The sequence below is a fragment of the Elephantulus edwardii genome, unplaced genomic scaffold (genome assembly GCF_000299155.1).
Source record: "Elephantulus edwardii isolate Elephantulus edwardi_28Jun2011 unplaced genomic scaffold, EleEdw1.0 scaffold00519, whole genome shotgun sequence".
Classification (NCBI taxonomy): Eukaryota; Metazoa; Chordata; class Mammalia; order Macroscelidea; family Macroscelididae; genus Elephantulus; species Elephantulus edwardii.
The window spans coordinates 221,058-234,092 of NW_006400269.1; the positions used below are offsets into that span (position 1 = coordinate 221,058).

Consider the following 13,035-nt stretch of genomic DNA (forward strand, 5'->3'; position numbering starts at 1 on the left):
TGTCTGCCCCCTACATGAGAAGCATGATGCAATCACTAAGCCAGAACCCTGATCTTGCTGCACAGATGATGCTGAATAATCCCCTATTTGCTGGAAATCCACAGCTTCAAGAGCAAATGAGACAACAGCTCCCAACTTTCCTCCAACAAATGCAGAACCCTGATACACTGTCAGCAATGTCAAATCCTAGAGCAATGCAGGTATTGTTACAGATTTAACAGGGTTTATAGACATTAGCAACGGAAGCTCCTGGCCTTACCCCAGGGTTTGCTCCAGGGCTGGGGGCATTAGGAAACACTGGAAGCTCGTCTGGAACCAATGGGTCTAACTCTGCACCTAGTGACAACACAAGTCCCACAGCAGGATCAGTTGAACCTGGACACCAGCAGTTTATTCAGCAAATGCTTCAGGCACTTGCAGGAGTAAATCCTCAGCTGCAGAATCCAGAAGTAAGATTTCAACAACAACTGGAACAGCTCAGTGCAATGGGATTTTTGAACCGTGAAGCAAACTTGCAAGCCCTCATAGCAACAGGAGGTGATATCAATGCAGCCATTGAAAGGTTACTCGGTTCACAGCCTTCATAGCAGCATATCTGTAACTTGGAAAAAATGTAATTTATTTTTTATAACAGCTCTTAAATCTTTAAAATACCTGCTTTATTATTTCATTTTGACTCTTGGAATTCTATGCTGTTGTAAGCGACTCCAATATGATGCATTTTAATGTGGAGTACAGTAAGATGTATGGGGCTCCTCCCCCCTTTTTTTCCTTTCTGACCAGTGGGAATCAAGGCTTTTTCATTTAAGGCTATTGCATGTATCAAACACTTTGAATTTATTGTAATTTTAAGGAAATCTGATGGATATCACCTTTTATAGTTGGGTGAACAGATTTTGTCCTGCATCTGTCCAATTTATTTGCTTTTTAAACATTAGCCTATGGTAGTAATTTATGTAGAATAAAAGCATTAAAAAGAATCAAATCATTTATGCTCAATACTTTGTGGTGTACACTATTGCTTATTGTGATTTTGGCATGTACTATTGCAAACAAAATGTTGTAAGATTTATACTGTTAACAGGTGAGGGGTTTTGCAGGGGATGTGTGGGTTTTTGGTTCGTAAACAATACTCGCATTTGGGACTCTATTTCTAGGAACTTACAATAAGTTATCTTAGCAAAACACCTGTGTACAAAAAAACAATGATAGGGAAATATCTTTTAAGCTGAGTATTACTAATTGTAAAATCTTATAGCATCTTTGATAAACATCTCTCTGCAAAAGTGCCAGTTAGTCAGGTTTATTGAAAATAGGTGAAAAGTGGATTTTGGTTATGTCTTAACCATTCAGAAAACATGTAACACTGTCTCAGCATTCACAAATTGACTGTATATTACTTAATCTTCGGGCGGATTGAAGGAACACTGTAGTGCACCCAAAAGTGCATTTGCCTAGGACTTTTCAACTTCTCCCATAGATAGTTTAGCAAGCGTTACAGTTTGTAATTAAAATGCTGTTTGCACTGAAAATGTGATGATGTTTCAGTTAATTTTAACTACCATAAAAATAATAAAACTATCTTTTAGGTTTGTCCATTTTTAATGCAGTCAACTCCTCAGTTTAAAAATTATTTGTGAGCCACTTGTTTCTGAAGTGTTTTGATAGTTCTACTAAGAAATAGTTTAATTGAGTGCTTCTCAGAGCCTCCAAGAAAGGATATTTTGGGAGTAGATGGAATCTATCCTGATGTAGGCCAGTCTGAAAGAAAGCTGGTAGCCACAATCCTGTTAGGATTTCTGTGCATATAGAGTAGTAAAGAAGTGTCACTGGGGTGAAAACAGAGAGCCGTGTTAACAGTGTAAGTAACATTTGGCTGTCCGACAGCTTTCCTCCTACCTTTTCCAAAGAAGTTGTGTTTACCTAACTCCCATACTGTTGGGGTGGTACATTCCTTTAGGACCAGCTAAATGTAACTTTGGGGTCAGTCATAGAATTGGTTGACTCTAGTTCAGTATTCACTTAAGTACAGTTAATCTCTCATGTACAGTTAAAAGATGTGAAATGTTAATATGAGTTCAGATCAGTAAAATCAAGGAATATACTGAGATACTATTACTTCTGTAAGTTGCTTGCTATGAAGAAAGGTCCTGATGCCACATTATCTGCAGGTCCATGAATTTTTCTGACACTTTCCTGAGGAAGAAAGCATGTACAAAGGTCATTCGAGAGGCATGACTGAAGTTGTTAAGGATGATGTTCACATATCTTTACTCTTTTCTGCCTTACGTCTCAGTCCGGTTAAAAAACTTTTGTACTAGCAACTGGTGGTATATAGTGTGGGATGGTGTCAAACTAATTTGATGATTTATTAATCACAAAGTAACAATAAATCTCTAGCTTTTTAAAAAAAGAAGTAGGCTAAAGCATAAACACACACACACACACACACACACACACACACACGTGTCATCAAATTGAGTCTTACCCATAGCAACCCTCCATCAGGTTCCCTGGCTATAATTTTTTTATGAAATAGACTGGCCATCTTTTTTTTCTGGGTGTTTTTTGAGTAGAAATTTACACCTTTTAATAAGAATTTCTGTGCAGTAGTTGTCATTCTATGCCATCAAGTCGAACACAGTGCATAGCAACCCTCTGAACAACAGATCTGAACCCTGTCCAGCTTGTGTCAGCCTCATCATCTCTGACACACTTAGAGCCCATGGCTCTGTGTCAATCCAGCCTATTAAAGATCTCCTTCTCTTTTTCTGACCTTCCACCTTTCCAAGTATGATGTCCTTTGTTAAGGAATGGCCTCTCCTAACAGTATGTTCAAAGTGTGAGACAAAGATTTACCATCCTTGACTCTAAGAAGCATTCTGGTTGCACCTTCTTCAAAACATACCTGTTTGTTCCGTGAAATATTCAGTACTCTTTTCTACATCTTCAACTAAAAGACATCAATTTTTCTTCTGTGATCCTTATTCATTGTTCAGTTCTTAGATGCATGGCCAGTGAAAATGCCATAGCCTGAATCAGGCACACCTTAGTTTTCAAAATTAAATCATTGCTTCCTAGTACTTTTTAAAAATTAATTGTTGCCCATTATTTTCCCCCTTCCTCACCTCTACCCCTGCCCACCTCACAATGCAGTCTTTGTTACAGATTGTTCTCATACATATAATGCATAATCATGTATTTCTTTCAGACAGTTCTTCCCCTTATCTTTTCTAATGCAGTGTTCATTATCTATTGACTCTTTCTTCATTCTCTACTCAATCCTTCCATATCTGTTCTATAACAGTAGTGTCATGCAGTATTTGTCCTTTTTGACTGAGTTATTTCATGCAGCATAAGGGTGTCCTCCATGCTCCTCTATGTTGTATAACATTTTGCAAGTTAATATTTTTCAGTGCTGCATAATATTCCATTGCATGAATGTACAACAGTTTTTCTATCTATTTCTTTTTTTTATGGGCACTTGGGTTGCTTCCATCTCTTTGCTATTGTGAATAACACAGCAATAAACCTGGATGTGCACACATTTGTTTGAGTTGTGGCTCTGGTTTCTGTAGTGTATATTCCCTACAGTGGAACTGCTGGGTCAAATGTAATTTCTATTTCTAACTTTTCGACAAAGTGCCAGACAGCTTTCCATAGTAGCTGTATCATTTTACATTCTCACCAGCCATAAATAAGGGTTCCAATCTCTCCACAACCTCACTAGCATTTGCTGTTTGTTGCCCTGTGAAACTTTGCTGTTGATGTGAGTGTGAGATGATAGCTCAGAGTTGTTTGGCCCATCTTTCTTCTGTAGAGCTGCTGATGAATGAACAACTGTGTGCTCAAGTAGGCCCCCAACACCACCAAGGCCCCTTGTGATAAAGAAATATTCCTTAAAAAGATACCAAGGCGTGGCTTTAGCATGGAACTTATGGAACTGAATACAAACTTTCAAGAACCTGGTCATGTTCAGAGTAGTAATGAAATCTGGAATCTTGGCCAGGCAATACTGGAAGGATCAAATCAATCATCCTGGAAATCCCAGAGACTTTAGTGAATTGCCCAAGGTCACACAGAAAGTTAGAACCAGCATCAGGATCGAGGTTTCTTGGCTTGCTGTCTACTACACCTATCAGCTCCCCTCCAGGTCCTAAGCCACAATTCTCCAGTCAGGGCCCCATCCTTCCTGGTCATGAGGGGTTCATGTCAAAAGGAATATGAAGAAAAGCATTAACTGGCCATGTTGTTGTTGCTGTTGTGTTATCACTGAGTCAGAAATGGCCCAAAGCTCACCCTCCAGAAGGTTTTCAGAGGCAGTGAATTCCATAGGACGTTATCCATCTTTCTCTTGCAAAGCAACTGGTGAATTTTAACAACATGCATATGGGTTGGCAGGACACCTCCTTATTCACTCATCATCAGAGCTTTTTCTTCCTAGCCATTTTATTTTCACAGGTAAATTTATATCTAGAGTTAATATTTAGTAAAAATTAAAGTATCTGATTAAGTTATTGATTTGCCTACTAGAAAAGTCATTGTCCAGAGCATAGAATAAGAAAAAAGGAAAGCTAATCTGGGTACACTCCAGGGATGCATCCTGTCTCCATACCTTTTCAACATGTATGCAGAGCAGATTATCCGAGAGGCTGGGCTCTATGAGGAGAACTATGGCATCAGGATTGGTGGAAGATCTATTAACAATCTGCATTATGCAGATGACACAACCCTGCTTGCTGAAACTGAGGAGGACCTCATGCACTTGCTGCGAAGGGTCAAGGAATGCAGCCTTCAGTATGGACTGAAGCTCAATGTCAAGAAGACAAAGATTCTCACCACTGGACCAATTGGCAGCGTCAGGATGGATGACGAAGGGGTTGAGAGTGTTCACAGCTTCAGTTTGCTCGGCTCCACAGTCAACACTCTTGGCACCAGCAGTCAGGAAATCAAAAAGTGTATCGCGATGGGAAAATCTGCTGTTAGGGACCTCTCTAATGTACTCAGGAGCAACGGTGTCTCTCTGGAGACTAAGGTGCGCCTGATACAGGCCATGGTATTTGCAATCGCTTGTTATGCATCAGAGAGTTGGACGATGACTAGGGAGGACAGAAGGAGAGTGGATGCTTTTGAGCTGTGGTGCTGGAGAAGGGTACTGAATGTACCATGGAGACTGCCAGGAAAACAAACAGACTCATCTTGGAGAGGATTAAACCAAGCTACTCCTTGGAGGCAAGGATTCTGGGGCTTCGTCTGACATACTTTGGACATGTTTCCAGGAGGGACGGGTCCTTGGAGAGGGACATCATGCTTGGGAGGGTGGAGGGACAGCGCAGGAGGGGAAGACCCTCTATGAGATGGATTAATTCGGTGACTGGGGTAATCGGGATGGGTGTGTCAGAGGCGGTGCGGTTGGCGCAGGATAGAGCAGGGTTTAGGGCTGTTGTGCATAGGGTCGCTATGAGTCGGAAACGACCCGACGGCACATAACAACAACAACAACAATCTGGGTACGGTTCTATCCAAGAAGGAATTGATGTATGAAAGAAGACTGTTGAGATAATCACCTTGAAGTGTGTGATAGAGGAGGGAAGGGAAGCTCAGCCTAGACATAGTGTTAGAATAGTTAGACTAAGGTGGGATGCACACAATATCAAACTCAGTAACTTAACACATTTAAAGACTATTTCTCACATATGCAAACTCTACTGCAAGTTATTTCTCTCTCTGTCATTTGTGGCCCCACCTCACCCATTTGCAGCCACACTATCTAGAACACATGACCGCCAAAGTTGCTGCATCAAGGGAAGTCAGAGATGAGGTCAGCACACTTGGGCCTTGATTGCGTCAGCTGGGAAATGTCAGATGACATGTCACTTCCTGTTCACAGTGGATTGGCCAGAATCAACCACATGTGGCCAAGCTCAATGTACAGGAGTCAGAGAAATGAAGAAGTACATGAATCAAATAATTTGCAAGTTAGCACGTGGATATTTAGCATGTCTTATCTCTAATGAAAGTATGTTCCCTAAACCAGGTCATCAAATATTAAAATATTCTGAATGTTCTAATTATATAAAAAGAAAAAGTCAAATGTCAAAAGCATGTACTATAGATAAATTATGTTGTTATATATTCGATAGTACATAATAGTAACATCTATATTTGTAAAGATAAAATTAAATACACAAAAATGTTAATAGTAATTATCTGGAGTCCTTAAATGGTTGTGGTTATGTGCCATTCAGTTGAAACCAACTCATAGCTGACCATCCAGTGGGTTTTTTCAGAGGCTATAAATCACATAGAAGGAGACTGTCCATCTTTCATCTGTGGAGCAGATGATGGATTCAAATCACATGGCTTGGATTTAGCTATGCAACTCCTTACCCACTATGCCACCAGATCTCCCGTCCCTGAGTGGTACAGTTAATGCATTCAGTTCCTACCTAAAGATTGGAGATTAGAGGACACCCAGACAGACCTCAGAAGAAAGTCCAATGTACTGTTGTTGTTAGGTATCATCTAGCTGGCTCAAACTAGTACTGTCCCTGGGCACAAAAAAATGAAATGGGACAATCCCGTACCATCCTCAGTCACTATTGTGCTTGAGCGCACTACTGCAGCTTGGTTAAGAGATGGATTGACAAGTAGCTTCAATAATGGGCCTCTTTCCTGATAACCTGTCTGAAGTATAGGAGATGAAGTCCCTTGCTTCTAAAGAGCATTCTGGTTATACTTCTGACGAAACAGAATTGTTAGTTCTTTTTGTAGTCAATATTCTTCGCCAACACACAATTCAAAAGCATCAATTTTCCCCCCAAATTCCAAACCAAACCTATGCCATTACATTGATTCTGACTCATATAGATTCTCCATTGGGTTTCTGAGGCTGTAAATCTTTATGCGAATAGACTGACCCTAGAGCTGCTGATGGATTCAAACTGCCAATCTTCTGGGTAGCAGCGCAGAACTTTTTGCACCACACCACCAGAGCACTGTTCTACTCTGATGCACACTCAACACCACTGGTACTGCTATCTCTAGTTATTAAATTCTTCATAGGTTTTACTTTCTTCTGTATATTTTTGTATTATGTTAGAAATGTTTCATAAATATGTAATGCAATTTTTAAGCTTTTCTTAAAAACTGAGAAATAAACTTAGGTCATAGATAACTATGACTTCAATGAGGAAAGAAATAACTTAAACGAAAAGGGAATTTCTGAAAAGAGCATTATCAGAAATGTCGTTACAAAGTCAGTCACAATTCCTCAGTAAGAAGGAAAAGTGAGGGGCAGGCACAGACATGAGTATTGCCACACAGGAAGCTCTTTGGTGAATGCCAAGCTTATCGGTGAAATGTGGAGAAAAGGCACATATCCAAAGCAGAAGTCAAAGAGGGGACATATCTCTGTAGAGCAGCAGCTCATGAGAGGAAGAAAGGTGTCAAAATTAGGGAACAAACAGTTAAAGCAAGTAGAAGGAATCTTATCTCAAAGGGCTGCTGCTAACTAAACAGGAGCCGCCCTTTCCTGCTGCAGGAGTCAACCAACCTGAATTTCCTCCCTGAGATGTGCTGCCAACCCAAGGGCATGCAGTCTAAATGCATATGCTGCTCCTTGGGAGGAAAAGATAAGCAACCAATCTCCTGAGCAATTAACTGCCTCTGAAAACCCACTGAAGGGTCAGCTAAGAGTTAGTTCTGACAACAAAACAAGAGATGGATGGAATAATGGGTGCAACAATGGGCTAAGACAACAGAGATTGTGAGGATGGCACAGGAATGGCAGGGTTTCGCTCTGCAGTTCACAGGACCACTACATGCTGGAGCCAATGGTACCTAACAACAAAAAGCCCTCCTGCCAGCCTCTGTTCTCGGTGTCCCCAGAACACCTGTGGGCACTGTCAGACAGGTTAGAGTAAAGCACCAAGGTCCGCTCTTATGCACTTTGTGAATACACTCTCTTTATATAATTCCCCGTTCTCTGTATATTGCTTTACAATCTAGGAATTGTATTCAAACACAATAGTGAACTCATAAAAGTGCAAAGCTGATTAAGTTATCCATACGTACAACCCATAAAGCTTCCCATTAACTTTGCCTGTCACCCTCAGGCCTAATTTATTCATTTTAGAATGAACATTCTTTAAGTGGTCCAGCAGTCATTTTGTCTATTTGCTGTACTGAATAACTTGGGAGTTGCTGTGATGGAGAACACTATGCCATAGTCATGCCAAATACCATAATGGTTACCCATCATGGACAGTATTTTGGAAGAGCTTCCAGATTGGTTAAGGTTTGGAAGTAGGAGTGGCATCCATTTCCTAAAACAGATGCCTCTGGAAACTTTATAAACTCTATTATCATACAGAAATTATGTTAATTAGAGAACAGATTTCAGGTCTTTTGTTCATAGGGTCGCTATGAATCATATTTGACTTGACGGCCCTTAACCACTGCTAAGTGAGACTAGTGTTGTTATATTTGGAGGAACATTTTTCTACTTTGTACATCACTCCTTGTCAATTTGTTGTACTGGGGTAATCTGGGTTTGCTGTGATGCTGAACCTTGTGCCATTAGGGTATCAAATAACATAATGGTCACCCAATGTGGACAGTGTTTGGTGGAGCTCCCAGTTGCTAACAGGTTTGGAAGCAGGAGTGGCATCCACTTCCTAAACCACATGCCTATGGAAACTCTATGAACTTAAAGAAACAATGATAGTTATAGAAAGGTATTAGGTCTTTTGTTCATAGAGTCGCTACGAGTCATCCTCGACTCAACGACAATCAACAATAGAGACTGCATCGGGCCTTTGTAAGGCCCTATTGGTCTGGCACTTGCCCTCTTCTCCATCCAGGTCTTGTTGCCTTCCCCCACTGCCTGCCTCTCTGAACTCCAGCTTCAATGCTCACCTCCATTTCTTTGATGCCCTTGACCTGAAATAGCCCCTCCTCCCTCCTCATTGCACTGTTTTCAGTCTAAGACTAGCTCTGCCATAACATTCCCTAGATATTCACCTCAGTCTGAATCTGAATCCTCTTTGGGGACATTATTTATTCATGTCTTTATTGTCACTTCCATGAAAACAGGAACCATAACTGGTTTGGTTCACTTGATAGTGTTTCATTCTTTTTAAAGCTTTTTTTTTTTAAACCCTTTTCCATTTAGAGGTAAAAGCCATCTGAGAGATATCTTCACTTTCCCCTTCTCTGCTGAAGAGTTAATGTCACTAGATAATAGGATAGTTTGATATCAAGAAATAGTGAATTCCTACTTTAGTTCCACTTTCATATTAAATCATTGCTCCTGAGTGCTACATTGTGTCAACGTACCACAATTTCTCAACCCATTGAGCTGTGGTTGGACATTTGGGCTGTTTCCCTGTGCTTGCGATGGTGAATAATGCTGCTATGAACATTGATGTACAAATCTCCATTTGTGTCTCAGTTCCAGTTTCCTTTGGATATATTTATAGGAGCAGAATACCTGGGTCCTACAAGGCTGACAAATACAGCCAGAAAAGCACAATCTGGAAAGGATAAAATTGATGAATGGGACCTTCTAGAGATTAAATCCTTATGGACATATTTTTTCCCAATAGGATGGGGGGAACCCTATCAACTGGGAAAAATATTTGGCAATATTATCTCAGACAAGAGTCTAGTAACAAAAGTTTACAGAATACTACAGTATCTCGACAAGAAAAAACTGATAACCCAATCACAAACTGGGTAAGAGGCATGGAAAGATGTTTCACAGAGGAAGATATTCAGATGGCCAACAGATACTTGGAAAAAATCATTCAAAATTACTGGCAATAAGAGAGATGCAAATCAAAACCACAAAGAGATAACGATCTTACCTCCCCAGTGGCCAAGTTTAGCAGGGTAGCAAGCAATAAATGTTGGAGAGAATGTGGCGAGAAAGGAACTCTTATACATTGTTGGTGGGATTGTAAAATGGTACAACCACTCTGGAAGGCAGTTTGGCATTTCCTCAAAAAGCTGAACATAGAAACATCCAATTCTTTTATGTCACAGAACAATATTTTGCTGGAGAGGAGCAGGAAAGAGAGAGACTCCTTCCATGTTTTCTCTCTCTTTTTAAAAAAATGCCCCAAATCACCAAATGACAGTCTCTGGTTGATGTAGGAAAGATCTTGAGAATGAGCAGTTGGTGCTGGTGACAATAAGAGACTGTTGTTTGTTGTTGTTATGTGTCGTCGAGTCGCCTGCGACTCATAGCGACCCTATGTACAACAGCCCTAAACTCCACTCTGTCCTGTGCCAATCGCACTGTCTCTGACATTCCCATCCCAATTATCCCAGTCACTGAATCAATCCACCTCATAGAGGGCCTTCCTCTCCTGCGCCATCCCTCCACCCTCCCAAGCATGATGTCCCTCTCCAAGGACCGGTCTCTCCTCACTACATGTCCAAAGTAAGTTAGATGGAGCCTCAGAATCCTTGCCTCCAAGGAGCCACCCGGTTTAACCCTCTCTAGGACAAATCTATTTGTTTTCCTAGCAGTCCATGGTATTCTCAGTACTCTTCTCCAGCACCACAGCTCAAAGGCATCAGTTCTCCTTCTATCCTCCTTGGTCATTGTCCAACTCTCTGATGCATAACAGGTGATTGTGAAGACCATGGCCTGTATCAGACGCACCTTATGTATGAAAATAAGAGACTAGAACATGAAAAGAGAAAACTGAACTTGTAGTCAGAAGCCAGAGTTCAAGGGCTGGCTCTGCCACTTGTGGGGTCTTGCATCAGTCATTCAACTTCTTCACGTGTGTTCAAGTGTGAAAAAAAGGATGGTAGGAGCTATCTCTTATGGGGCAGTGAGGAACGATGAAGCAGGACAACTGAGAGCTCTTTGTAAACTTTAAATCCATTTTCAAGTGGAAAAATGAAAAGCATCGTGATTCTTTGAATCCATCATCTATCTCTGAGTTGATAAAGCAAATTGAGTCACCTGTCAGCATCTGTTATCTTATCATTCATACTTCATTTTTTTGAATCATGAAAGAAAAACGCGTTGCTTGGCATGGTAGAATGCCTGGCATGGAATGAGCGCACAATAAATTTTTTCCTGAATGATCAGGTAAAAATTACTCCAGACGGGCTCTTCTAGATCTCATGAGAGGCAAGGAGTAAGCCTATAAAGTAACTAAAAGCCTATTATAGGACAGTCACTTTACCCCACCTGTGCCTTATATTCGAGACTTCATTAGAACCACACCAAGTAAAAAAATAAAAAACAAAAACACATTAAGCATCCTTTTCTCTCCATTCCCTAGGAAAAGGTGGTCTTGCAAGTAAGTTAGGTATCTGAGATGTCATCCTCTTAGAAAATCACTCTTAATAAGGCCCCTCCTAGCCTGTACACTTCATTCTTCATGTTTTTCCTTCAAAAGCCAGGCCCAAGGTGGCTGCATGAAGGAAGAGTTTGAACATATCTCACCCTAAGGTTGGTTGTCTACAGAGATTGGTTGTCTACAGAAAACCAATCTCTTTTGAGAAAACTCAGAAACCACATATGGGAAATGCTCTACAATGAAGGAATGGCACAGGCCAGGATGGGTGTTGCCAAGGATGGTGGAGAAAAAAGTGATTTCCTGAATTACCAAAGACCGCCATGGAACTAAATATCTTTGGGAATCCAATGGTGATCGTAAACATGAAGTTTTCAAACCATTGTTTTCCAAAGAATTGTGTCTTCTTCAGTGATCTAAGGTGTTTACAATGCTGATGATACAGGTTGCCACAGGTCTGAAGTCATCATTAGTGTTGCTGTCATTTTTGTTTGGGAGCATCTCCATAGCAGCTCACACTCACCACTGCTCTGCAATCGTTCTTTAATAAGGTGGCTCACAAGATCCCCAGAGGCAGAAGAATGACTAGGAGTGGCATTTTTGTGCTGCCCAATGGGAAACAAAGGGAGACACAAATGTGGAGAGTCAGCAGCATCATTGGTCACAAAAGGTTCAAACAGAAAACATTCAAACTTCTGTCCCAAGCTGAGATTATCAACTTCCAAGATATAACGTATTTCTGTGGCTCTTTTTTGTAATTACTGCAATACTAAGTATATAACCATGAAGAACTGGACTGCTGAGGTGATAAACACAAGAATCTAAGATTTTAACATTTACCGTAGGTTTTATTGATCATGTAGGAGGGTCCATTTAAAGGTTTTGTTATTGTTTAAAGGTTATTGCTATTGTTGTTATATGCCATCGAAGACTCTGCAACTCATAGTGACCCTATGTACAACAGCTCTGAAGCCTATCCTGTGCTAAGTCAGTCTCACTGACTCCGACACACCTACCCCCATTGCCCCATTTACTGTATCAATCCATCTCATCTGGAATCTTCCTCTCCTGCATTGTCCCTCCACCCTTCTGAGCATGATGTCCAAGCACATATATTGTTGCTATTAAAAGTCATCTAGTTGAGTACGACTCATAGCAAGCTTATAAGCAGTAGATCTTAATCCTGTCCTATCCTGTGCCATCTTCACCATCTCTGATACACATGAGCCCATTGCTGCAGTCACCATATCAATTCATCTCTCTGAAAGTCTTCCTCTCTCTCTTTCACTCATCCTTTACTTTTTCAAGCATTATGTCCCTGTCCAAGGAATAACCTGTCCTAGCAATATGTCTAATGAATCTTTATCATCTTTGCCTCCTAGGAGCACTATGGCTGAACTTTTTCCAAAACATATTTGTTTGTTCTTTTGACAGTCCAAGGGATATATTCACTTTTCTCCAATGCCACAATTCAAAGGCATCAATTCTTCTTTCATCCTTATTCACCGTCCAGCTCTCAGATGCACAGCAAGTAATGGGGGGAAAAAACGTGGTCTCACGCACACCTTAGTATTCAAATTGACATTGCTCTTTGGTATTTTGGAGAGGTCTCTCGCCACGAACTTGCCCAAAGCAATACTTCTCCTTATCTTCTCACTGCTAGTACTAAGGGTGTTGACTGTGGATCTAAGTAAGATGAAGTCATTCACAGTTT

At 40.8% G+C, this 13,035-nt stretch overlaps 1 pseudogene; it reads left to right on the forward strand.

Annotated features, from left to right (window-relative positions):
• LOC102872705 overlaps positions 1-587 on the forward strand; it is a 1,756-nt pseudogene extending 1,169 nt beyond the window's left edge.
• Positions 588-13,035: the final 12,448 nt, after the last annotated feature.